The sequence below is a fragment of the Musca vetustissima genome, unplaced genomic scaffold (assembly GCF_032173495.1).
Source record: "Musca vetustissima isolate MV318-11 ecotype Yass unplaced genomic scaffold, APGP_CSIRO_Mvet_v1 utg6272, whole genome shotgun sequence".
Lineage (NCBI taxonomy): Eukaryota > Metazoa > Arthropoda > Insecta > Diptera > Muscidae > Musca > Musca vetustissima.
The window spans coordinates 108,905-134,630 of NW_026879433.1; the positions used below are offsets into that span (position 1 = coordinate 108,905).

Consider the following 25,726-nt stretch of genomic DNA (forward strand, 5'->3'; position numbering starts at 1 on the left):
CCGTTTATAACATATTTAATTACAGATTGATCATCGAGGTTCCCGTTTCTGCCTACAGACAAAAATTTATAATAAAAGGTCTCGGCGATTCTCCAAAAGTACGACGCATGTTCATTAACTCCATATGAATTTCTGCCACATTTATTATCGATGGGAATTCGGTTAAAATGCTTTCACAAATTGTCCCCATGTAATAAAAACATCTACGCCCGTATCAATCCACAATTTTGCTACACCTTGCAGTTTCGTTTGCACAGCAAAAAGTAAAATTTTATCTTCCCAACCATAGGATTGGCGAAGTTGCTCAATTCGTTGAATAAACTTATATGAAGTTATCGATTTATCGGCAGGGTCGAATGATGGTAGTATCGAAATTATGTCTTTTACATTATTTGTAACAAATACTGTCGGTGGCTGTAGTGGTATAAATTGTGTTGCTAAACCGTTTTGCGCTAACGTTGACGTCGGCATATATTGCTGCTGCGGGATCGTTGCAGAGACTGGAGGAATATATAACGGTTGTTGCGATGCATATCGTTGCATATACGGTTGATTATTCTGGTTGGAAATAAACGTTGAAACAGGGATATCATATGTTTGCATATTTTGTATTGTTGACAATATCGGGTTACAATACGTATAAGTTGGAGTTGTATTCGCTGTCGTTGCTTGTCGTAGTTCTGCAGTTGTTTCGTATGCCCAATATACATTTCGTCCTAAGCCGCTGGACAACGTCGAAATTGGTACAGCAACATGCCGTTGAACATCACAAGAGGAAGTGGTAGAGGTACTAGATGACGTCGTAGTAACTACCGACTGTTCTTGGCCAAATCCAAGAAAATCAGGCGATGAGGCACACAATGGTGTTCCGCTTCCATTTGCTCCTACACTTTGAAATGAATTCTGGGAAATTTCTCTTATTAATCGTTCTTTTTCTTTTAATTCATGTGCATAAATTCGTTCGATTAAATCGATTTTCTTTCCCGTCGTCGAAAGACCAAGACTTTCACACTTCACTTCAGTTCATCCACTTTCATTTTATTAAGTGATTCCATTTTCTTATGGAAAATTGCAAATTTCAACAACACATAAAATGTTGAATACCGTTACTTTTCGTTGGAATACTGTTCACATTTCACGCACACATACATCATCACAAACAAAAAGTTCCAAGTAATTTTTTGTCATTTCATCGTCTTTTACCGGCACGTATTTCTTTATTTTGGAATATACCTTCCAATACCCAAAACACAATCGACATGTTGATTGGTACAGAAATGTTCTGTATAGCTCTTGTTCAAAATGTAAAGGTGGATGCACCTCATTATTATATTCCCCACCACTGTGTGCTCAAATCTAATAACACATCAACAAAGCTTCGAGTTGTAATCATTCAACGAAATGTTAGTAGATATTGTAAAAAATTATAGGCAAGTCTTAATCAGCACGGAAAACCTTAAGAACTCACTATCCAAACTATACAACATATTCAAAACATACAAAGGAGTTCTGTGTTTCTGTGCATCGACCAAGTAGCCTTGTACTGGCAACACTCTTTTATCTTTTCGATTTTTGTTGGGATTCTCATTAAATCCTGCAGATATTGCATCTAGAGGACAACTGTTTTGGAGTTGAAGTCGTCGATTTGGTTTGGCGGTCAAACTTTTCTCGACCATAATGAAGATATGTGACCATTCAAAAGACGTAATGAAATAAATCCCGATGAAGTCAATAAGGAAAAACGAAAAACTACACTTCCTTTGGAGTAAAACCTAATAGTTTAAGAAACTTTATTGATGACTGCATGAGCGTGAAGATAAATTGTTGAAAGTTAAATTGTAATGTTATTAACAGAGCTCTGTTAACCCATTAACAGAGCTCTGATAAATAGTTAACAGAATTGAAAAATAAATAAATTTAATAGATTTTACGATAGTTTTTATATAAAATTAATAAAAATAGGTAGATTTAGGACAAAATTAATAAATGTGCTACCCCAATGCACTAAACCCTGAAAATGACTGCACATGCAGCAACACTGTATGTATTTCAAATTGGGCCCAGTGTCCGAAAATTTCAAAACCTGGGACTAAGCGAATACACACTCCTTCATGATGACTGCAGTTCTTACAAAAGGGTAATTAAAGTTGTTGCATGGATAATTTGTTTCTGTCTTCTCAAAAATCTATGTTTTCTAATTTTGATTGCCTACAACACGAAGAATTAGGATATGCTTCGTTAGGTATAGTTTTGAAGATGTAACGATCACAGTCAAGAATCGCAGGCCCACATAAAGGCCTTAATCCATTTGAGTGAAATTGCAATTGTGAAGGTTGGTGCTCATCTCGAACTTGCCGATTATCCTGAAACCTATAAAACACCTTATAGGTTTTTCTATGGTCACATAACTACGTATTTAAAATATGAATTGTCATACAAAACGTATATAGCGCGTTTGTTTGCCTAGCAACAAAGACAGTTCATATCGAAGCTGTATCAGTATGGAGTTATTATGATTCAATCACGTAATAGTTGGTTTTTTTGCATATTCTGATGAAATTTGGTGGTGTATCATTCCTTTAACCTTACGAGGGCGGTTCGGAAACTTCTTTTGCCTATCAATGAAAGAGAATAGTTTTTTTTTCCAAAATATTTTTATTTTTCAATATAATCTCCTCAAACTTCAATACACTAATCCAACGCTTTTCTAGCAATTCTATCCATTGATTAAAAATAGTTTTCCTCGAGGTCTTCAAAATAGTTGTTTACAACTGTAATTGCATCTTCATTTGAGGTAAAACGATTGTCAGAAAGGATTTTTTTTTAAATTTGGGAACAACTAAAAGTCACTTGGAGCTAAATCAGGAGAATAAGGTGGGTGGTCAAGCAATTTGTACTACAATTCCAAACAAGCTTGAGAAATATTCATTGTTATGCGTTTTTGATCGACTGTTAACAAATGCGGTACCCATCTTGCAGAAAGCTTTTTCATCTGTAGTTGTTCATGCAAAATTAAATGGACTCGATCATTTGAGATGCCCATAATATTAGCAATATCACGCACTTTTATTTGTCGATCATTTAATACCATATCATGCACTTTGGCAACAATTTCTGTTGTTGTTGCTGTTTTTGGACGAACACTACGTGGTTCATCTTCAATTCTTGAAGAGTAACTTCGGGTAATGTGGACTATGCGTCTAATGTGGACCACCTCCATATCTAAAAAAATGTTTAAAATATGTCAATGCCGCCTTGATATATGTTTTCCTAATTTGTAAAAACAAACATTTAACATGCTTTTTAGAAAATAATTGCAAAGTTGAAAATTTAGTTAGGCTTTTCTTGAAATCTGTGATTTGAAATTTTTTTAGCACAAGAAGTTATATAGAACTTTATTTTTTTTTTCAATTTAGTTAGGCTTTTCTTGAAATCTGTGATTTGAAATTTTTTTAGCACAAGAAGTTATATAGAACTTTATTTTTTTTTTCAATAAAAGTGTACAAGTGTTCAATAAAAGTTAGTTTTATTTTTTATGGGGAAAAGTTCCAAACATGGCCCCATATTGAAAACACTTCTATGCGGAGGTATTCTATCCTCTGACAACTCGATATGGAAAATTACAGCTGCTTCGGTTGGATACTGAAGCTAGGGCCTTCAAAATATCGCAAATGGGGCGGCACCCTTAAATGGGGGCTATTTCAAAAAATATATGGGTTCATACCCATATATTTTTGCAATTATTGTTATCCAAGATTGCAATGAATTGAAATTTATCACAACCAATCCACAACCTATCTTTTAACTTACAGGTCCACATTACCCGCCAAGTTGTTTTTATTCGCAGTTTTGGGTTTTTTTAAATATAATGCAACTAGCAAAGTGCCCGCTACTTCGTATGCGGAAAGGGAATGCAAAAAATATTTCATATGGTATCGTAAATACTGTAAATTTGTTGTACTATAGTTTGCGATTTAGTACTCTTCATATACTTAAGCAATATTTTCCGAAATCTCTCTTACTTCCATTAAACAGAATAAAACCAGTAAGGAAAGTAGTAAAGTACCCCATGCTGAATTTCGTCCAAGTCGAAAGATATATAGAGACTTTGGTACACCATTTAAATTAAATCGGACGATGTTATATATGGGAGCTATATCTAAATCGGAATCGATTTTCACGATGTTTAACACACATCGTTTTAGACGTAATTCAACCCGCTGTGCCTAACTTCGTGTAAATCGAAGTTAGGTGCACTATTTACCTAAAATCGGACTAAAATATATATGGGAACTATAACTAAATTTGAACAGATTTTTCCCAATTTCAATAGGGTTCGTCCTTGGGCCAAATATGTGACGTATGCCAAATTTCGGATCATAAATGCGACCTGTACTTTGTTTTCAATTTAACATGGACAGACAGACGAACGGACGGACATGCATAAATCGACATAGAATGTGATTCTATGCATATAATGTGATTCCGTTGCCGAAATCGAAATTTAGTGCATTTGCTAGTCTGTTTACTATTCGTACAAATCAATTCGAGTTTCCATAGTTATCTCTATAGCTAAATACTGCACTTCAACAGTAATCTAAATTCCAAATCGCAGAATCCAACCAAATCCAAATGGTTCCAAATATAGTACCATCATACTTATAAGTAAAAATTTCTAAAACTACATCAATCTTACTCTCCAACAGTAATCTTAATTCTACCAAAGTCCAAATTTAGTACTTTTCGTACTCATAAGTACGAATTTCCAAATATAACTCAATCCTTATTTCAAATAGTAATCGTAAGTCAAAATTTAAGAATTCCAGCTTTGTCTATTCATCAAAAACCAAATTGTACCAGATTTGGTACCATTCTGTACTTTTCGTACCCATATTCCAAACTTTATCAAATCTACACTCCCACAGTAAACTAATTTGCAACTTTCGGGATTCGAATTCTACCCGTTCACCAATGTCCAAGTTGTACCAAATTTTGTGCTTTTCGTACCCATAAGTAGGAATTTCCAAAACTACCCCAGTCATGTTCTCCAATAATAACCTTTAGTCCACATTTATGTAATTTTAATCATAAATTTCAGGATCCCATCCCTATCCGTTCACTAAAATCCAAATTGTCGCATATTTAGTACCATTTAGTACTTTTCGTACTTTAAGTTTAAATGTTCAACACTCAATCCTGTACTCTAACAGTAATTTTATTTTAAAATATAAGTTTTTTATCTCAGTCTAAATAAACTGATCTAAACTGTACCAAATTTAGTACCATTTAGTACACGAAATGACAAATTTTCAAAACTACCGACATATTTCAAGCCTGCTTTCCAACAGTAATATTAATTTAATCAAAATTTCAGGATCTCAACCCTATCAATTGTAACCATTTAGTACTTTTTGTTTCTATAATTAAACCAAGTCAATCCTACACTTCAAAAGTAATTTTATTTCCAAAATTCTGGAGTCCAACTCTATCCACTTAATCAAGTTGTACCAAATATAATACCATAGTACACATACGTACTTTGCTTCCGTACCTTAATTCTATATTCTAAAAGCAACCATTATTCCAAATTTTAGGCTTCCAGCTCTCTCCGTTCATCCAAATCCAAATTGTACCATATGTAGTGCCGTTTAGTACTTTTCGTACACACAAATACGAATTTCCACAGATGTCTCTATAACTCAATCTTCAACAGTAATCAGAATTCCAAATTTCAGGTTTTAAGCTCATCCGTTTAAGCAAAATCCAAATTGTACTATATTTAGTACGATTTAGTACTTTTCGTACCAATAAGTGCGAATTTCCAAAACTACCTCAATTCTACACTGCAACTGTCATTTTAATTCCAAATTTTAAGACTCCAGCTCTATATCTGAACCGAAATCCAACTTGCACCAAAATTAGTACCATTAAGTACTTTTCGTACACAAAGGTACGATTTTTTAAAGCTACCTCAATCATGTATTGCAACAGTAGCCCTAATTTCGATTTTCAGGATTCCATCTATATATACTCAACTAAATTCAAATAGTACCAAATTTAGTTCCATTTAGTACTTTTTAAAAAACATAAGTACGAAAATCTTAAACCCTTTCTATACATCAACAGCACTTCCCAACCTGTATTCTATGTTCAATATATGTAGAATTAGAACTAAATTTAGTACTTTTAGTACACTTATAGGTCGAATTTCCAAAAACGCTTTTCTACATCTTTCTAACTTTCCATCAGTGACCCACATTCCAAATTTCTAGCTCTTCCCGTTCGCCTAATACAAAGGGTACCATATTTTGTACATTTTAGTACTTTTCGTACCCTTCTAGTTCGAATTTCCAAAAACCCAGCCTTATCTCGCGGCTACACACCAACAGCAACCCTCACTGAAAATTTCAAGCTTCTAGCATTAGCCGTTTCGTTTGGGCGATGATCTGTCAGTCACTCAATCACTTAACACTAAGCTCTTTTATATATATATATATATAACATTTTTATAGGTAAATACATATCATTTTTGACCTGGAATATATTTAGACGACAAATCGACTATGTCGTCAACATAATTTGTTTTAATTTTTTACCGTTGGTACGCCCACAATATCAAAAAAAAGAAAAAAGAAAATTACCCAAAGTTACGCTACGTTTAAATTCAGCAACCCAATTTTTCACTGTTGCACATTCATCATATTATGAATTTCTTTTCCCGAAAAACCTTTTTTATGTAAATATTTAATGACAGCGCACATTTCTAATTTTTATATTGCGAAAAAATTTCGGATGCGTCTTTTTTGAACACCTCTTACTATATGAAAGAGTTGCCAGATCGAAACAAAATTCAACATGTGTTCATAACGGAGATGGAAGTTTCCAAAACACTTATGTGAAAAGAAAATAATTGAGAAGCGTATCATTGTATGTACATTAAAAAACGTCTCTCTAACATATGTCCACAAAATATTTTGCAACAAACGGAATATTTTTATTTTTTATGATTTTCAGAACTTCAGGTAATGTGACTACCATAGTATTAAAATAAACTATATGAAACGTTTGCAATCGTTTCGTACCGTACTTTTCGAAAGAACAAAACGAAACAAATGAGTACAAACAGAACGAAATCAAAAAGTTCTCAGTTACAACAAAAATACATGGAAACGTTTCCAAACGTTTGCCGAGCGAAATGATCAATTGTTGTGTTTGTGTTCTTTTCTATGGCGAGTGTGGTGTGGTTGTTCAAAACAACCACCGGCGCATTTTTTTTTGTATTTGTTTACGCTACACAAATATTTTTTGAGAAATACGCTACGTTTAAATTCAGCAACCCAATTTTTCACTGTTGCACATTCATCATATCATTATGAATTTCTTTTCCCGAAAAACCTTTTTTATGTAAATATTTAATGACAGCGCACATTTCTAATTTTTATATTGCGAAAAAATTTCGGATGCGTCTTTTTTGAACACCTCTTACTATATGAAAGAGTTGCCAGATCGAAACAAAATTCAACATGTGTTCATAACGGAGATGGAAGTTTCCAAAACACTTATGTGAAAAGAAAATAATTGAGAAGCGTATCATTGTATGTACATTAAAAAACGTCTCTCTAACATATGTCCACAAAATATTTTGCAACAAACGGAATATTTTTATTTTTTATGATTTTCAGAACTTCAGGTAATGTGACTACCATAGTATTAAAATAAACTATATGAAACGTTTGCAATCGTTTCGTACCGTACTTTTCGAAAGAACAAAACGAAACAAATGAGCGCAAACAGAACGAAATCAAAAAGTTCTCAGTTACAACAAAAATACATGGAAACGTTTCCAAACGTTTGCCGAGCGAAATGATCAATTGTTGTGTTTGTGTTCTATTCTATGGCGAGTGTGGTGTGGTTGTTCAAAACAACCACCGGCACATTTTTTTTGTATTTGTTTACGCTACACAAATATTTTTTGAGAAATAGTTTTCTGTAGTGATCGGACAATCATTATGGGATAAAATTGACCAATATCTTTATTAATGTCTTATTCTAATCGCTCTATAGATCATAAGTATGATCCGAATATCATATAATTTATCCGGGAAGTGGATCTGGGCATCGAAGAACATAACAATCTATGGTGGACATGTTTTATCCAGGAACATATTAAATAAAATCATTTGTACTTTGAAATCATCTCAGCTATCTTGACTTATGTGTTGGGATCTACCAAAATGCTCATATGTGGACAAACATTCACTGAAAATGTATGTCCAGTGGTATTTGTCAACCCCTTCCGAATATTCTGCACCGCTTACTGGTTTTCTTTTAGGTCATTCTGTTGGGTTTCCCTACATATATACTACCTCAATATGGTTTGCTGTGGTCTCTATTGCCAAGGTGGAACATTTTTATTATATTGTGACCGATTATTGCCCTAAATTTATATTAATTATAAATATTAAGGCCTTTCATGTTTAGACTACACAGTATTTACCATTCGCTTTATTTAAGGTATATGTTTTTATTAAAGAGTTGTGCCCTAGAGGCTATTTATTCGGATTTAATGCAGATTTGGTAACATATTATGATGTGGAATCAATGCATGAAATCAACATTTACAACCTTTTAAAATATTGACCCTGAAGCAATGAACTTAATCTAGGTTCCGTTCAACTGATATTGGATGAACAAATTTTAAAAATTTCGGCATATTTCCATGCCGCAAAAAAGTGTACTTTTTTGCATTTGAAAAAATGTAGAGCAAAAAGGACACTCGCTTTTAATAATTAACGTCAGTGTATACCTTTTCAACTCTTGAATTTTTGGTCATAAATTGTTGATTTTGGGCACTTTTTAGGGAAATTTTGGGCGGAAATAAAATTTTCAAACGGCAACACTGGTCTGGTTACTTTTCCTGTAACATTTATTCAGTGAGTTCTAGTTCAGAGAGTAAGCCGTTTTTACTCTCTTTTGCGATAATACTGAGAAAAGCAAACATACAACATTTAGTAAGATTTAGCAAATACACAGCTGATTCAAGAAAAAATTTTATTTGCGCCATAATAAACAATAAATAAAGGACAAAAACAATTATTTGTATTGCATTTAATGTTGAAAATAAAATGGACAATAAAAGATTTGGTATGTTCCCCCGTAACATTTAAGCTTCCTGCATCAATACATTGCCCTATTACGGGAACTTGTTTAAAAATATTAAGAATTAGTTTCTAATTTAATGAAACTTTGCATTACTTACGAATTTTCTTCCATTTTCTGTAATTTTTATATAACTTAATTTAAAATTAAATTTAAAAAATATTTTGAATAATTTTTTGGTTTGGTCATAAAACAGCTGATTCAAAAATGGCTGAGTTTGCAAAATCTTACGACCGGCCTACCTCGCACAGGTAGGCCGGTCGTCGAAAATGTCGATAAAATCAAAGAAATGATCGAAATTGACCGACATGTTAGAAGTAGTAACATCGCCCAGGAGCTGAAAATCGACCAAAAAAGAAAAATAATCATATTGGATTTATTTTTCCCAACATAATATATTCCTGTCAAACATTATATATTTGTCTATAAATATTTTATTGCATTATATTAAAAAAAACTCAAAACTGCAAATAAAAATAGCTTGGCGGGCAGTGTGGACCAGTATGTGCGGGTAATTTGGACCAGTAAGATAAAAGCCAAGTTGTGGATAGGCTGTTAATAAATTTATTGTTTATAAATTTGTTTATTATATACTTCAATAAAGTATTATCAACAAATGACAACTGTTAAAATCATACCACTTATTGACGTAGGCTTTCTTCAATTATTTAAGTGTTTAAAAATAATTGTATGATACGTTACTTACAGAAGGTTGAGAAGTTAAATGACAATGCAACTAACTTAAACGCGGGATTTATCCGAACACTAAATCTGGTTTAACTCAAATGAGGTTTCCTAATTGTGATGATCAATGTTCAATTAATTCTCGGAGTGAAATCCACATTCTTGACATTAGTCAACATCTTGAAACCACCATTGCGGACGACTTAAGAAAAACCTGTATTAAAATACATGGATTCCACACTCTGCTTATAAATTTGAGCAACAAACAAAAACATTTCAAATAAGTAGGTTTGATCGACTTTCTTGGATCGGATATTCCGATTTAGCAAATATATAATTAATCTAATAGTTTGAAGAAATAGGGGATATAGACCCAAATCAGATCCTAGGCTTTGTAAACAATTTGACATGGCTAAAATAGCCTTTTCTCTTCTCTCGCAATCTTTTCTCCTTGTTCTCTTTCTCTTTACTTTGCAGTTAAAAAAGGATGATCACAATGGACATAGTCTCCGAGTGGACGGTTGTTACTAACCACGGTTGTAACTACATCCCTAACCTAATCTAGGGGGAAATAATAATAATTTGGATTTAATTGTAATAAATAAGCAATGGATGTTAGATTAAACACTACTTACTGGATGCAGATTAATATTGATCGTATCTGGACACTTATACACATATTAGGTATTTTCCAAATTATTATTAAAATATGAAATTCTTATCACAGAATTATAAACTCAATTTTTATTAGGTGTAGCAGTGCGTCTATCGTACTTAAGTACACTCTACACCTGTCCCAGAATCGTTAGACTGTTACTCAGGTCATTGTCAAAGCATATGATCACATACATTTAGTAGTTGATAAGTTAAATGTTGTACGACAAAATAGTGACGACGGTGGAACTCATATATACATCCTGAAAAATTGGTAGAAGTTCCAATACCAAGAAGTGTTGGTACGCAAAAGTACAGCATCAGCTGAATGAAGTTTTCTACCATCCGGCTAGTAAAAACATATCTGAAAAATCAAATGCAAATCCCACGTTGTTATTCATTAGCTCGAATGTCAATGCATAAAACTAAAATATAAAAATATACAATATTTATGTTTTCTAATAGACATATACCAATTTAACATGTATATAAGTAATCTATATTATATATATTTTCAGTAGTTTTAGCGGGTTATTTGGGACAGGCTGAATCCCAGCTAGTTGTTTTTATAAAAAACAACTATTTATTAGTGGGGAATGTATCGCATTGTTCGCCGTGGGTTAAGGCAGGAAAGACTATAGTTTCAGATCCCGCCACTGATCCTCATCAGTTCCCTTAGTTTTTTTTTGGGATATTCCCCCCGAAACTATTTATAGCTTCATTACAAAAAACCTTTCATACCCAAATGTCTCTTGTAATAAATCGAATTTCTTACGTTACCAGCGATACGACCTCAATACCAACAACAACGTTATGTGTTTATTCGTCGCAAAGTGAGACCTCAATACCAACAACAACGTTATACTTAATTCATGTCATCAGAGTTTTTTTATTTCAAAATTTTTGTTTCTTGTTTCACACCAAAATTGTAACATGTTTTCGTAAATAACTTATGGATTTAAATAGAAAAAATAATTCTCATTCTTCTGACTATAATATCAACCCCTATCTCTTTACTTTTAATTCATGTTTTCAATTTTTTCTGAAAATATTGTTGTTTTCAATACATTTTTATATTTTCTCAACTCAAATGTCACATTTAAAAAATGGGAGAATTTTTGTTTGGGTTTCCCCACTTTTGTTTCTCGTTTTGTACGCTAATTAGAACCAAGGGGAAAGAAATGCGCATTGCATTATGTAGACAACAAAATTTACATCCTTCTGCATATATAAAAACTGGAATTGTGGTTACTTTTCATTCCTCATTATCAATTTTACTGAAAAAGTTTGAAAATTTTAAAAAATTTTTCATGCTGTCAAAATTAATTTATTTTCGATAAATACTCTCAATTGTTAGAGATGGGACAAAATTTTTGGTGATTCAGAGAGTGATTCGAATTGAACAACGTACAAAAGTCGGTGTTCGCTCAGACAATTTTGTATGGGGAACTAAGTAATTACTTTATAATTTAGGGTCGAACAACGAATGAGAGAGCAAACAACGCTCGTCTGTACATGGTATAACACTACTGCTGTATGTAACAAGAATGGTTTGATCTAACATCCATTACTTATTTATTAGAAATAGATAAAAATTAAGTCTTACCATTTCCCCCTATATCTTCCAACAATTATAAAACCTCTTCTGTAGACTCGTTAAAAATTTGTAGGCAATCACACCTCTCAGGCCATCGTGTTTTATGATATAAAAGTTATTTTTACTTCTTCAACAATAAACTTACCGATGTATTCTTCAATTATTCCTATTAACACGTTCTGTTTTTAAGAATCAGGTATGTTGCATTTTGTGTGTACTCTGGAAACTTGTTCTATATCCGTTCTATATCGCAACAGCGCTCTCCAATTTCCTTCATTTATATTTTCTACGTCTAACGACAGTATTCCGACATTTTTTACTTTCGCTTAAGGCTTAAGACCACTTTAACTTTATGCGTATGTTCCTTCGATTTATCGGAAGCTTGTTTGTCCATAAGGTGTTCTATAAGTTTTTCATATATACATCTTTCATTCTCAATATAAAGTCCTGAGTCCTCATTATTCCGTTTTTTTGTGGTCGTTAACGCATTCAATAAAATATTTTCAATTTTTATAAGGGTGCAACAGAAGTAATTTTGGGACTTGGTGGTTGCCCTTACAAAAAGCCGCTGTTACTAAATCCGAATATGCGATCCAAGAAATGCGATTGATCATTTCATTTGAAATGTTCGCTTTTTCATATTTTTATTTGTGGCTCAAAATCATAGGCAGAATGTGGAGTCCAAGTATTTAAATAAAGATGTTTTTTTCTTTATTTTATTTAACAAATATTTATGAATGTGGAGACACTCCCGTTATAACTAATATTCGACGCACTTGATATGGTTTTTCTGTTTGAACCAATTTTTATTTGTATTCAAGTTTTTAACAGCGTGGTCAGAGGTGTTTTGGCATCTCTAAAAAAGAGCGGTCGCTCTCACACTTCAAATATACATTACTTTAGACATCATTGATAACAGTAACGGTAAAACATTGCGAATTGTGTGAACATTTTGAATTTTAAATGCCATTTACAAAAAATAAAAATGTAACGAGCTGCCTTTTTATTTCTATATTTTTACAACAACAACGATAATGTTTATACAAATAATTTTACTGCTATATTTTCGATCATGTTTGTTTTGTTTTCAATTATACTCATTCATTTTCTTTGTTTTGCTATAATTATAGTTTCACTCAATTTGCTTTGAAACACTCACTTTATGTTTTACAATAACAAATCAATGTTAAGTTATTTGTAATTTCTCTTTATCTCATTCTGTTCCCGTTAACTCGGTTTCGTTGCATTGTAACATTCTATTAATAATGATGTTATTTAGAATTTTTGATCATTCTGCTTGTGATCTTCAAACAATAAAGATATTGAAAAATAACCGCTAGTTTTACTGGGGTTTATTGTAGATCGAAATTAATAAATATTTTATAAATCATATTAATAATAAAGGATAGCCTGATTTGACGTTGAACGTCTGTCAAGGCTTCTTTTATATAAATATTAATAAAAAGTTGGCGGATTTGACGGAAAACGTCTGTTCAGCCTCTTTTTTTTATAAAATAAAACACCTGCAAGCAGAACCATCTCAGGCTCATCCGCTCTTATTACATTGGCGCCCAACTATAAATAATCCACGTAATTTGGAGGCATTGTTACAGTTTGTAGTTGTTGTTTGGAGATTTCTTAGTTTTGTTTGCCTGTGGGTACAGAAGAATTATATCGAAAAGATGATTCGTCGTAGCCCCAGAAATACACCAACAAATTCAGGCAATAATTTATCATCATCTTCAAATGCTGATTTATCAAATGCAACTAGGAAAAGTCCACGTACTGCTCCTAATGTTTGTAATGTTGGTTCTTTAAATCAAGTAACTGCCCCAAACTCATCGAATAATACTTCTAACCCAGCTCAAAATATGAATATTGAACAAAACCCTGGCGACGATATTCCAAACGCATTATTGCAAAACGTAAATGTTTCGCCTAATACCCGTCCAGCAAACATTTTATCAGCTCAAAATTCTAATATGTCTGAGAATTCAAGCACTTTTGCCAATAATAGCAATTTGTCTAATAATAACGCTGTAAATGTAACTCTTACCCAAGACCAATTCCATCAACTGATGAACAACTTTAATGTAAAATCTGAACCAAAAACGACCTTTGTGAATTGTAGCGCAAGGTTTAATGGTGGCCGCAACACGACGAAAGTCGAAGATTTTATAGCCACAATACTCGTTTATAAAGAGGCCCAAAATGTGTCGGATATTTTAGCATTAACTAGTTTTCCGTTGCTATTGGAAGGTTATGCATCCACGTGGTGGCAAGGAGTACAAAATGAGGCGAAAAATTTCGATATGGCAATAGATTTTTTGCGCAAAGCTTTTTCCCCTCCAAGGCCAGATTGGCGAATATTTGCCGAAATTACACAGGATAAACAGAAAATGTTCAAATCCACTGGCTCTTTTGAATGTCGAAAACGACGCTTGTTCGCACAACTTTCTGTGAAAGATTGTCTGAGAACACCATGATTAATATGATATTCTTTCAATTGAATGTTTCAATAAGAGAAAAACTATCTCGAGATGATGTGAAGACATTTCAAGACTTGCTTCACAAGGCCAGAGATATTGAGATGTTTTTAGAAGAAAATAAAATTAAATTAAAACCAAGACAGGAATCGTTTGAAAGGTCAAATATTAGATGTTCCTTTTGCCGAAAGAAAAATCACACAATTGATACGTGTTATAAAAAGATTGAATCGGACAGAAGAGGTAATACGAAAGTTCAGGAGTCGACAATAAATTGCTACGGTTGTGGTGCAGCTGGATATTTTAGAGCAAACTGTCCCAATTGCAACAATAACAAAAACCCAATCAATAGCCCAGAAAAGTTGGATTTTAATTCATTGTCCACTACCATTGTTGGCAGAAATGTTCCAACAGTTGCCATTAATATAGACGGAATGGACGGTGAAGCTTATTTTGATACAGCAGCCCGAACCAGTGTAGCGGGATATAAGCTTTTTCAAAAATTGAAGGAAAGAAAAGTCGAATTCCAGAGCGTTTCAGCAGAAATTGTTTTAGCTGATGGAATACCCCGGCAGGAAACAGTATTTTCTACAATAGTCAAAATTCTGATAGGAAAACGATTTAGAAAAATACGTTTTATATGTTTACCAAAAGCTAAGGATAATCGAACATTGATTGGAATCGATTTTATGGAACAGGCTAATATTGTTTTGGATTTGGCAGATAGATGTTGGCACTTTAAAGATGAACCAAATAAACATTTTGAGTTTAAAATGAATAAACCTGGGGAAATACGTTCGATACCAATAACACACACCAGTGTAAAAGGTCACGAGGCGATCAATAATTATTTATCATGGTTCGAACAAACCAGGTCAACCACATCTAACACCGTCACGGACTACTCACCTGGATCTATTAATAGAATTTTTAGACTGCGTTCCACAAAATTATGTACCACAGGTTGATTCCCAATTGTTTCCTCCCATGAAACGTAGAAGGATTTCTGAAGAACCAATGGAACTGAATGTGTTCGATTTCAAACTAAAGGATAAAGAAGGAACAAACTTGTCTCTACAAGAGAAAGAAATTATTGAAAACCTTTTAGTTAATGTAAAAGACGTATTTGAAGACAGATCGGAAACTGTACCGGATATTGAACATTCCATAAATACCGGCAATAATCCGCCAATATCATGTCCCCCGTACCGACTATCCCCAGCTATGAAAGAAAAATTAAAAATAGAAATATCTGATATGTTGCAAAAAGGCATTGTCGTAGAAGGAGAATCTCCATGGGCTTTCCCTGTTGTCATGATCCCAAAGAAAACTGGAGGAATCCGTGTATGTGTGGATTATAGAAAATTAAATGCCATAACAATAACCGATAAATACCCCCTTACCTCGTATGGATGACTTATTGCATGCAGCCAAAGCCACATCATACATGTCAACTATAGATTTGAAATCAGGTTATTGGCAGATAAAATTGGCCAAATCGGATATGATCAAAACCGCATTCACAACACCGTTTGGAATTTATATATTTAAAAGAATGCCATTTGGACTCAAAAACGCTCCGGCAACATTCCAAAGACTCATTGATAAGCTCAGAAATAGTCTTCCGCAAATTATGATCTTGGCATATTTAGACGATATTATTATATGTTCAAAGAACTTTGAGAGTCACATAAGTGATTTGAAATTGGTTTTCGAAAAGATACGGAATTTCAAGCTCCAACTTAACCGCGATAAGTCTTTCTTCTGCAGGTCAGAAGTTAAGTATCTTGGTCATATTTTAACGGTTAAGGGACTAATGCCCGACCCAGATAAAACGAGCGCTATTATGCTAAGACCACGCCCAAAGAACCTAAAGCAGTTATTATCGTTTCTTCAAACTTGTTCATGGTTCCGCCGCTTTATCCCAAACTTTGCTGAAATATCGAAGCCAATTTCCAAACTCACAAAGAAAGATGCAAAATTTATTTGGGCGGAAGATCAACAACACGCGTTTGAGAAATTGAAGACGATGTTGTCATCTCCTCCAATCCTTAAACAAGTCAATGAGGATAAGCCGTTTAATTTAAAAACAGATGCCAGCGATTATGCGCTTGGAGCAGTTTTGATGCAGGGGGAGAAAGAGGACGAACACCCCATAGAGTATGTCAGTCGTTTGTTGCTGCCAGCCGAGCGTAATTATTCGACTACGGAAAGAGAGGCGTTAGCAGTTGTATGGGCAGTGAAGAAATTTCGAGGGTACATTGAGGGTTCCACTATAAACGTTCTAACAGACCATCAACCATTACGATGGCTATTCTCAATCAAATCGCCAACAGGACGTTTAGCAAGATGGGCTCTAGAGCTACAAACATACAACCTCGTATTTGGCTATACTCCGGGAAAACAAAATGTTGTTGCCGATACGCTTTCCCGTCCACCCTGTCAAGTAGAGACGCATACCGATATTAAATGTGAATGTTTTTCCATATCAATAGATTTCCCTAGAAAAGGCGCTGCAGAAATACGTAAATTGCAATTGGAAGACAGTGATACAAAGGAAATAATTGAAGCATTTGAAGAAAACAATGAAAATGTCTTTAGATATACAAACCGAGGATATATTTTAGTGGATGGTGTATTGTACAGATATTGTTCGGATCAGGATAGCGAATCAGGTCAGTTGGTCATTCCAAAGTCAATGCGAAGAGACATACTAAAGAGATGCCACGACGATCCAATGGCAGGCCATTATGGTATTGATCGTACAATTCACCGAATAGCACAAAATTACTACTGGCCGAAAATGCGAATTGAAATAGAAAAATATGTAAAAGAATGTCTAGAATGTCAGCGTTATAAGCCATCCAACTTAAAACCGGCAGGACTCCTTCAAACCGTATCAAGTAGACAACGATTCGAAGTTATTGCTATTGATCTTGTTGGCCCATTGCCACGGACACAAAAAGGGAATCAGTGGATTCTAGTAATAGAGGATATATGCAGTCGTTGGGTGGAATTGTTTGCAATTAAAGAGGCTACTGCTGATGTTTGCTCTAAAATCATTTTAAATGACATTATATTGCGATACGGAGTCCCAAGGCGGATTCACACTGATAATGGCCCGCAGTTCATTTCAGCTATCATGCAAAAATTGGCATATTGCTTAAACATAAAACAATCATTTACACCTGTATACCATCCGGAATCAAATCCAGTGGAAAGGAAAAATCGTGATTTAAAGACACAGCTCGCCATATCAGCTGGTAAGGACCACACATCCTGGGATGCAAAACTTTCATCGATTCATTTCGCCATGAACACAGCTAAATGTGAGAGCACGGGTTATTCTGCAGCATATTTGACATTTGGTCGTGAATTAAGGAGTCCATTAGAAGTACAACTTGACCTAAAAGCTGTTATTTTGTCAGAAAATTTTATACCTCAAATCACGCCTTTCTTATTGAAAATGGCAAATGTATTGGAGACGTCAAATGAGTCCGTAGAAAAGATACAAGACAAAAATAAAGCTCATGTTGATATAAAGCGTAGAAAGGGTTTGGAATTAAAAATCGGGGACAAGGTACTAGTGGCTACACATGTTTTGAGTAATGCTGGTAAAAACATCTCATCGAAGTTCGTACCCCGGAGGGATGGTCCATACGTAATAACCGGGAAAAAAAGGTTCCTCATGCTTTATTGTTTCATCCGTAGAACGTCCTAATATCCCCATGGGAACATATCATATATCCCAATTAACACCCTATGGTGGGGAAACTAATAAACCGATATACCCAATAAGAAAGAGAGATCGCCCACCTTCAAAACCAACAAATCCTACAAATACAATAGAACAAAACAATCTCAAAAGAAAAGATAATATCGAAATCTCCAAAGACAAACAACAAAACTATAACAATACAACAACAGACAAAAATACCTCAGATGAAAATTCAAGTAGTTCTAACAAAGACGACACTGGAAGAGTACTCCGCCCAAGAAAAGCAAAGAAGACGACTTAGTTGCTGCCACATTGTCGGGACGACTTCTATGGCAGAGGGGGAGGTTGTAACGAGCTGCCTTTTTATTTCTATATTTTTACAACAACAACGATAATGTTTATACAAATAATTTTACTGCTATATTTTCGATCATGTTTGTTTTGTTTTCAATTATACTCATTCATTTTCTTTGTTTTGCTATAATTATAGTTTCACTCAATTTGCTTTGAAACACTCACTTTATGTTTTACAATAACAAATCAATGTTAAGTTATTTGTAATTTCTCTTTATCTCATTCTGTTCCCGTTAACTCGGTTTCGTTGCATTGTAACATTCTATTAATAATGATGTTATTTAGAATTTTTGATCATTCTGCTTGTGATCTTCAAACAATAAAGATATTGAAAAATAACCGCTAGTTTTACTGGGGTTTATTGTAGATCGAAATTAATAAATATTTTATAAATCATATTAATAATAAAGGATAGCCTGATTTGACGTTGAACGTCTGTCAAGGCTTCTTTTATATAAATATTAATAAAAAGTTGGCGGATTTGACGGAAAACGTCTGTTCAGCCTCTTTTTTTTATAAAATAAAACACCTGCAAGCAGAACCATCTCAGGCTCATCCGCTCTTATTACAAAAATAAATATCCTATTGGATTCAAAATATCAAACTACAGTCAATTCGGTTGAAAAACGTAGAATGTTTATTTGGGTAAATGAAAAATTAAACTTAAGCGTGCCGAAAATGGATTGCGTCGCTCTTTTTATGAGGGTAATGTGAAAACATGGACCTACATCGAAAACTTTCAGCACACCTATTTTTTAAGTTACATTCGCTTCTGTGGGAAAAAGGTTGTAGACACATAAAAGTACGCAAATATGACGGAGAATTTATATGGAGGATAAGATTTAGGATATATTCTATGCTAAAAAACAGAAAATGCGGTTCAATCCTTCAAAATATCAAAAAGGGGCGGTACTTTTATATGTGGCCTATGTGCAAATCCCTATGGAAGCTTCTCCCAAACTTGGTTCCAAAATCTTAGATAGGGAAATTTTTTACTCAATGAAAACCCCAAATATCAAATTAGAACGAATTCGAATATAAACGTTGAGCAATATTAAAAATTTTTAGTAGGAAAATCCATAAAACCAAATGAAAGCAAATTATGTTTACAAACCTGCCAAATATTCAAAATAATCGAATATCAAATATAGGAGTAGTAACAATGTACGTGCAAAATGCAGATCTCATTATTAACTATAAGCAAAGGTCCCTCTATATACTTTTATTTGGCATTATTTAAAATTATTACCACTTTCAAGCACTTTTTTATCAACAAAATTTTGGCAGCAGAGAAGGTAGAACTATTATTTAAAGGCAGGGAACAGCGTAAAATGTTTCCCAGTGAATGTTTTTAACTGTGGATATAATAATATTTAGTTTTAGCTCATCTAAAACATTTTTGGATGAAATGAAGGAGTATTCTTTGCAAACGAGCAATACGTTGATATGTGCGTTCTTAAGTTTTTCGAGAGCGATCTCCCTACTACTTTCTCAATAACATATTTTCAAATCAATCAAATTGTTTCGCTATATTAATTTGGAATTTACGTTTATTTAATACTTCGATTATTTTTAGTTTAAAAACTTCACCATAACGTGTACACGTCTTGGCTTCACGTTAAAATAATTACTCTTAAATGAACAATGTCCATCAAAATTAATATTTTCAGTATGAATAATAATAATCTTAGGACGTTTTATAAAAGGAAAAACATCAATGGCGTCAAAAGAAGTCCATGTATAAAGATAGCCAGTATTTCCATTTTCCAATGCATAAATTACCTCCTAGGAGAAAATTACAATGATATATTCTTCATATAAAAATTTCGAACTTTTCAAAAAATCTTGAATGGTGATGAATGTACATGTTGGTCCGGCCGTTTCTTTCTTTATCAAGTAAAATAGAATAACATTCTATGTCGATGAGTTGAATGAATTGACGTTAGTTTTAAAGCGTTGTGTATCAAATCTTCCTACTAAAATAATCAATATTAGTCCACTTTAAGGGTACCCTTAAATTGAATTGCTCGAATGATTGCCCTTAGTTGTCATTTGTAGTGTATAATCGAGCGGAACAGCGTCAAAGGAGATTGAAGACCCATCCAAAATAAGATTGAATCAGGAAAGCTGCGATATGCTGAAAGATTCAGTGCAAAACAACTTGAAAAGACTAGCAGCCTTGAAAGACAAATTAATCGAAGCCGTGACCATTGCACCTCAACTGGGGAGTGATATCATAGCAAACAGTGCACTTCCGCTACCAAAGTAAACAATTCCTCAATTCAATGGGGATTGCTCGAAGTGGCATCAGTTCTATGAACAAACCCAATGTATTGACGAGGCGTGTAAACTCATCAGCCATCTATCCTTGAGAGAGGTGGATGCTGCTGAAAGAACGTTATAAAAATAAACGGATTTTTATAACGTGCAGAAGTTCTAATATTTCCAATCACGTGAGAAGCAGATCAGGAAGTAACTTCTGAGGGGAAGTGTATGTGTGATGTGTAAACAACTCACCATGTGTTCCATAAAAATGTGAAATAATAAAATTTCAACAACTACAATAACGAACGTTAGTGTAAGAAAAACAATATGTAAACACTGAAAACTGATCGACATATTTACACAGAATTGTTTAAAATCACTACAAATTTAAACGAAATTAAGCTAAAATTTTAAGCACTATTTTATACAAAAATAAACTCCTCTGAATGATACAAAACTTGCCAAATTCTATTTTGCCCACATTATGCCTGCACAACCAAATCAGAATTTGAATATATATATATAACTGGCAAATTCCAAAAACATTCATCGTTATCAAATGCTTAAATCTGTCGAACGCCAAAAGGAATTGATAACCATTTTGATGCAACAGAGCTTCAACTAAGGGAAATGGTTGTCCAATACGTCAAGATTGCTGAAGGACAACCCACATAGTGACAGAGAAGTGAATTTGGATCTAGACGCAAACATCAGTTAGTGAAAACATTGGGATTACACGTGAAACAAATATTATTCATCATCAAATAATATCAAAATGCTTAGTTACATCTTAACATCTGGCTAGACTGTTTGACTCTCTTGGCTTGTTGACACCAACTGTTGTGAAAGTAAATATATTTATTCAACAGCAGTGGCAACTTACATTAGATTGGGATGATCCATTGCCTGAGAAACTTTGTGCTACTTGGAAAATATTTCGAAGAGAATTAGAAGGCCTCTACAACAATCAAAATAATGCGGCATGTATTCTGTTGGTAGATACAGACAAAATACAATTGTATGTGTTTGTCGACGCCTAACAGAAAGGCTAATAACGTGTTAGTTGTGTGAAAAACATGCTCATTTTAAATGTGCAGGTTTTAATGGTAGAAACTTCGATTTATTTACTGATCGTAAAAATGGACTTCGCTGGACATGTATCGCTTGTAGACCTTTAGAATTTGATTTTTATTGTAATTTTAAAGAATCGAAAGCAGAGATTGGTCCTATGATTTCGAATCAATATATTCACGTTTTAAAGATTTTGAAATTATGTTTAATAACTTTGATTATGTAGATGGAACTCCAAAATGAAGAAAATCACTAGATGTCGCTAATGGTGATAATTTAATTAGCTTATATACACCAATTGTGGTTCCGTGACAACGCTAACAAATCTTCAAAAGAAACCCATATTAAGCTTCCGGCGTAATTTTCACCCTCACATCGCAGCGAAAATGTTAACGTAGTTAAAAATAGCTTCCGATTGAATCTTGTCTTCTAAAAGGGTTCTCATAGTTTACCTTCTATAACTGTGTCTAAACCTCCAGATGTTTCTACATGTATGATTACAAATCCTTATGTATCTTCATTACTATCGAATAAATTGTTGTCGCTCATAAAAACTATATATATATATATATAGATTACATGAAAGCACTACTGAAGATAATATTCAGCGACACATGCATTCTAAGATAAATGACGTTCACGATAGTGAAATTAAAATTTTAAAGTTTAATTCGTCTACTCCTCATGATATTTCGTCATTTAAAATTGTTTTACCTTCTAAAATGTCTGATATGATTGTAAAAAAAATTCTTGGCCCAGCGGCATACTAGTTAATGAATTTGTTTACAGAGCCAAAGCTAATATTGTCAATATTATATTTTCTTACTATATGTTATCAAAATGTACGAGATTTTGAATTCGAAGATATAACGTCTATTTATTGAACTATGATATAGAGGTTGGTGTTATAGCATTCACAGAAAGTAAGTTTCTGGCAAATGTCTTAATACTAAATGACTTCGATGATATTGGATTTGTAGCTGTGTGTATATCTGATGTAATATTATACGAACGTCATTTGGCGGCAATAAATTCAATCTCATCTAATACGGCTAATACCGACCGTTGTTGTGTTTTAGGCGATTTCAATCTATCTTATGTTAAATGGGTATCTATACCTGACACCGACGATTTTAATCCGCTTACTCCTTCTTCAATTTCAAATCAATGGATCTCTGACATCGTGGCAAAATTTCTGAAACAAACCTTTATCAGGTCAATCATATTCTAAATTGTAAAAACAGATTATTAGATTTAGTATTTGTTAAAGATCCTCCAATATTTAACATATGTAGAAATTCTCCCTTATCTTGTCCTGAAGATAATCATCATCCAACATTGACTATATCAATGTATTATTCTTCTCAAATTTCAAATAATCAATCTTTTTCTGATATAACCAGGTTCTGTTTCACAAGAACTATAAAAGAACTTTAGACTTTATCGTAAATGTGAATTCTATCGATTACTCAAATTATTCTATATCCAGATCTATTTAGAAAAGGTGCAAATTGGACTCAAAACCTTCCGAAATGCTTTTATAATTTCGTTAAAATAAAACGAAAAAATCATGTTCAAATATCTTATCCATTTTATTAAACACTTTATTTGATTATTCAATCAAATTTGGTCATTTTCCCCACCTGATAGAGTTAATCACAAGCTTATGATTTATAAACTTGTTCGAATAGGTTTTAGCACAAATATTTTAAGTTGGATTTTATCCGTCTTACAGAATCGATCTCAGGTTGGTTTGTCTCAAAACGTTTTACGGACCCATATTTCTATTCCGTCTGGATTTCCTCAAGGTAGTCATCTTGGTCCTGTCCTGTTTTTAATATTTATTAATAATCTGCCATATTTAATTAAAAACTCAAAAATACTAATGTACGCTGATGACGTAAAAAATTTCTTCTCACATAGATCTGAATGTTTGCCAACTTTACTTCAATATGGCTTAGACTCTTTCTCAAATTGCTGTTCCTATAATAACATAGACCAAAATTAAAAAAGTAAACATATGTGATTTTATAGAAATGCTCCGATGAATATACAATTTTCTCATAGTGGAACATTACTAACAACAGTTGACTCATATGTTGACCTTGGTGTTCTAATCGATCCAAAACTAAATTTCCATAACCATGTAATTGCTATTGATAATAGGGCTAATGGCGACTTATGTTTTATTAAGCGTTGGGCTACATAATTTTCTGATCCATATTTTACAAAACAACTTTATACAACTCTTGTTAGAACAATTTTATACTGACAATTCGTATACCGACAGATTAAAATTGATTAGATTCCCACTGTCCGCCATGGTGCGGACAGTGGTACATACGCGCGGGAGTGGCTTCTAGGGGTGGCAGGGGGGGGGTGAGAGAGGCGTGGGAACGAAAAAAAAGAACGAATGTTAATATATTTTCCGTTTAACACACACAAACAATCGAGCTTACCTACATATTTATAAGTATGTATGTCGTTTGTTTAAACTTCTAATACAGCATTTATTTATAATTCATTAATTTTTTTATTGTTACATAACATTTTCTTTATTACTAAAACCAAGTGTTTTATTTACTATTAAAACTAATGTGGTAAGTGACAGATAAAATTTATGTGTTTGAATTGAATCTCACTATATCCTACTATTATTAACAGCATCTATAATAAGTACAAAATCAAAGTAACATGTTTACTTATTATTTATGTGTAAAAATGCAAATGCCCTCATTCGTTATATCCCAAACTCGTCGAATTCTTTAGGTCTGAAGCGTTGACTGTTTGTTATTTTCCAACTTATTTACATTTATATTGCTATTACTCTACAAAATTCTTTATATTTGTTTGTACCATACCACTCGTTTCATTAGTTTTAAGTTTTAAATTAATATATAAGTCTCAATAAAAAATACCGTGTAGACTTTGCTCGTCCCCTCTCACCATAGAGGTTTCTCGACGATCTAGTAACATCTCGGTTACTTAGAATTTACTACTGCAACATGCACACACAAACTAATATTGAGCAAACAACAACAACTATACAGGCGAGAGTCTGGAATAGAGAATGCACATCAATAACAAAATAGACAAACGGAAGAATCTAGAAAATTATATGCAGTAGTTGTTGTTTAATTTTTCAGTTTCTATTTACATTATTAATTCCAAATGTTGACTACAAAAACAACATTTGGTAATTAATCATTAATTAATTAACGAATAATCTTTCTTTCGACAACCTATTTGCGGTTTACGAGAAACGTTATTTATTTTGTAATCAAAATTTGTGTGTATTCGTTATTTCGAGGAAAACTTCTATCTTCCTATGTCATTCGGTCCATCTTGACCAATGCATGCAAAATAACCTAATTTTAACTTGACGTATTTTTCGTCCATATTTGTGTTATTGCCGACTTAACTTGCGGGGACGTTGTAAACAACAATATCATTCCTTGTTTTTTTTTCTTTTATCAAACCAAATATCGAACATTTTATTGTTTTTAATTCTGAAGTTCTTTACAAAAAATTTATATATCACGAAAAATGCAAAAAATCGCAATTCGAGACCTATTTTAGTTGTCAAAAGATCAGACAAATTTAAACATTTTAGTAAACGTCTATCTAAAATGACTTATGTGTAAAAAATAAACTCATTTCTTTTATTATAGTCAACTATGTAAATTTTGAATCGCTACACAAACGTATTAACAAATATTATATACAGCACACATCACC

At 33.2% G+C, this 25,726-nt stretch overlaps 1 protein-coding gene across 1 annotated transcript in view; it reads left to right on the forward strand.

Moving 5' to 3' along the window:
* The window catches only part of LOC133324338 (tyrosine kinase receptor Cad96Ca), a 127,543-nt gene that overhangs the window by 26,101 nt on the left and 75,716 nt on the right, over positions 1–25,726 (forward strand). The window lies entirely within an intron of this gene.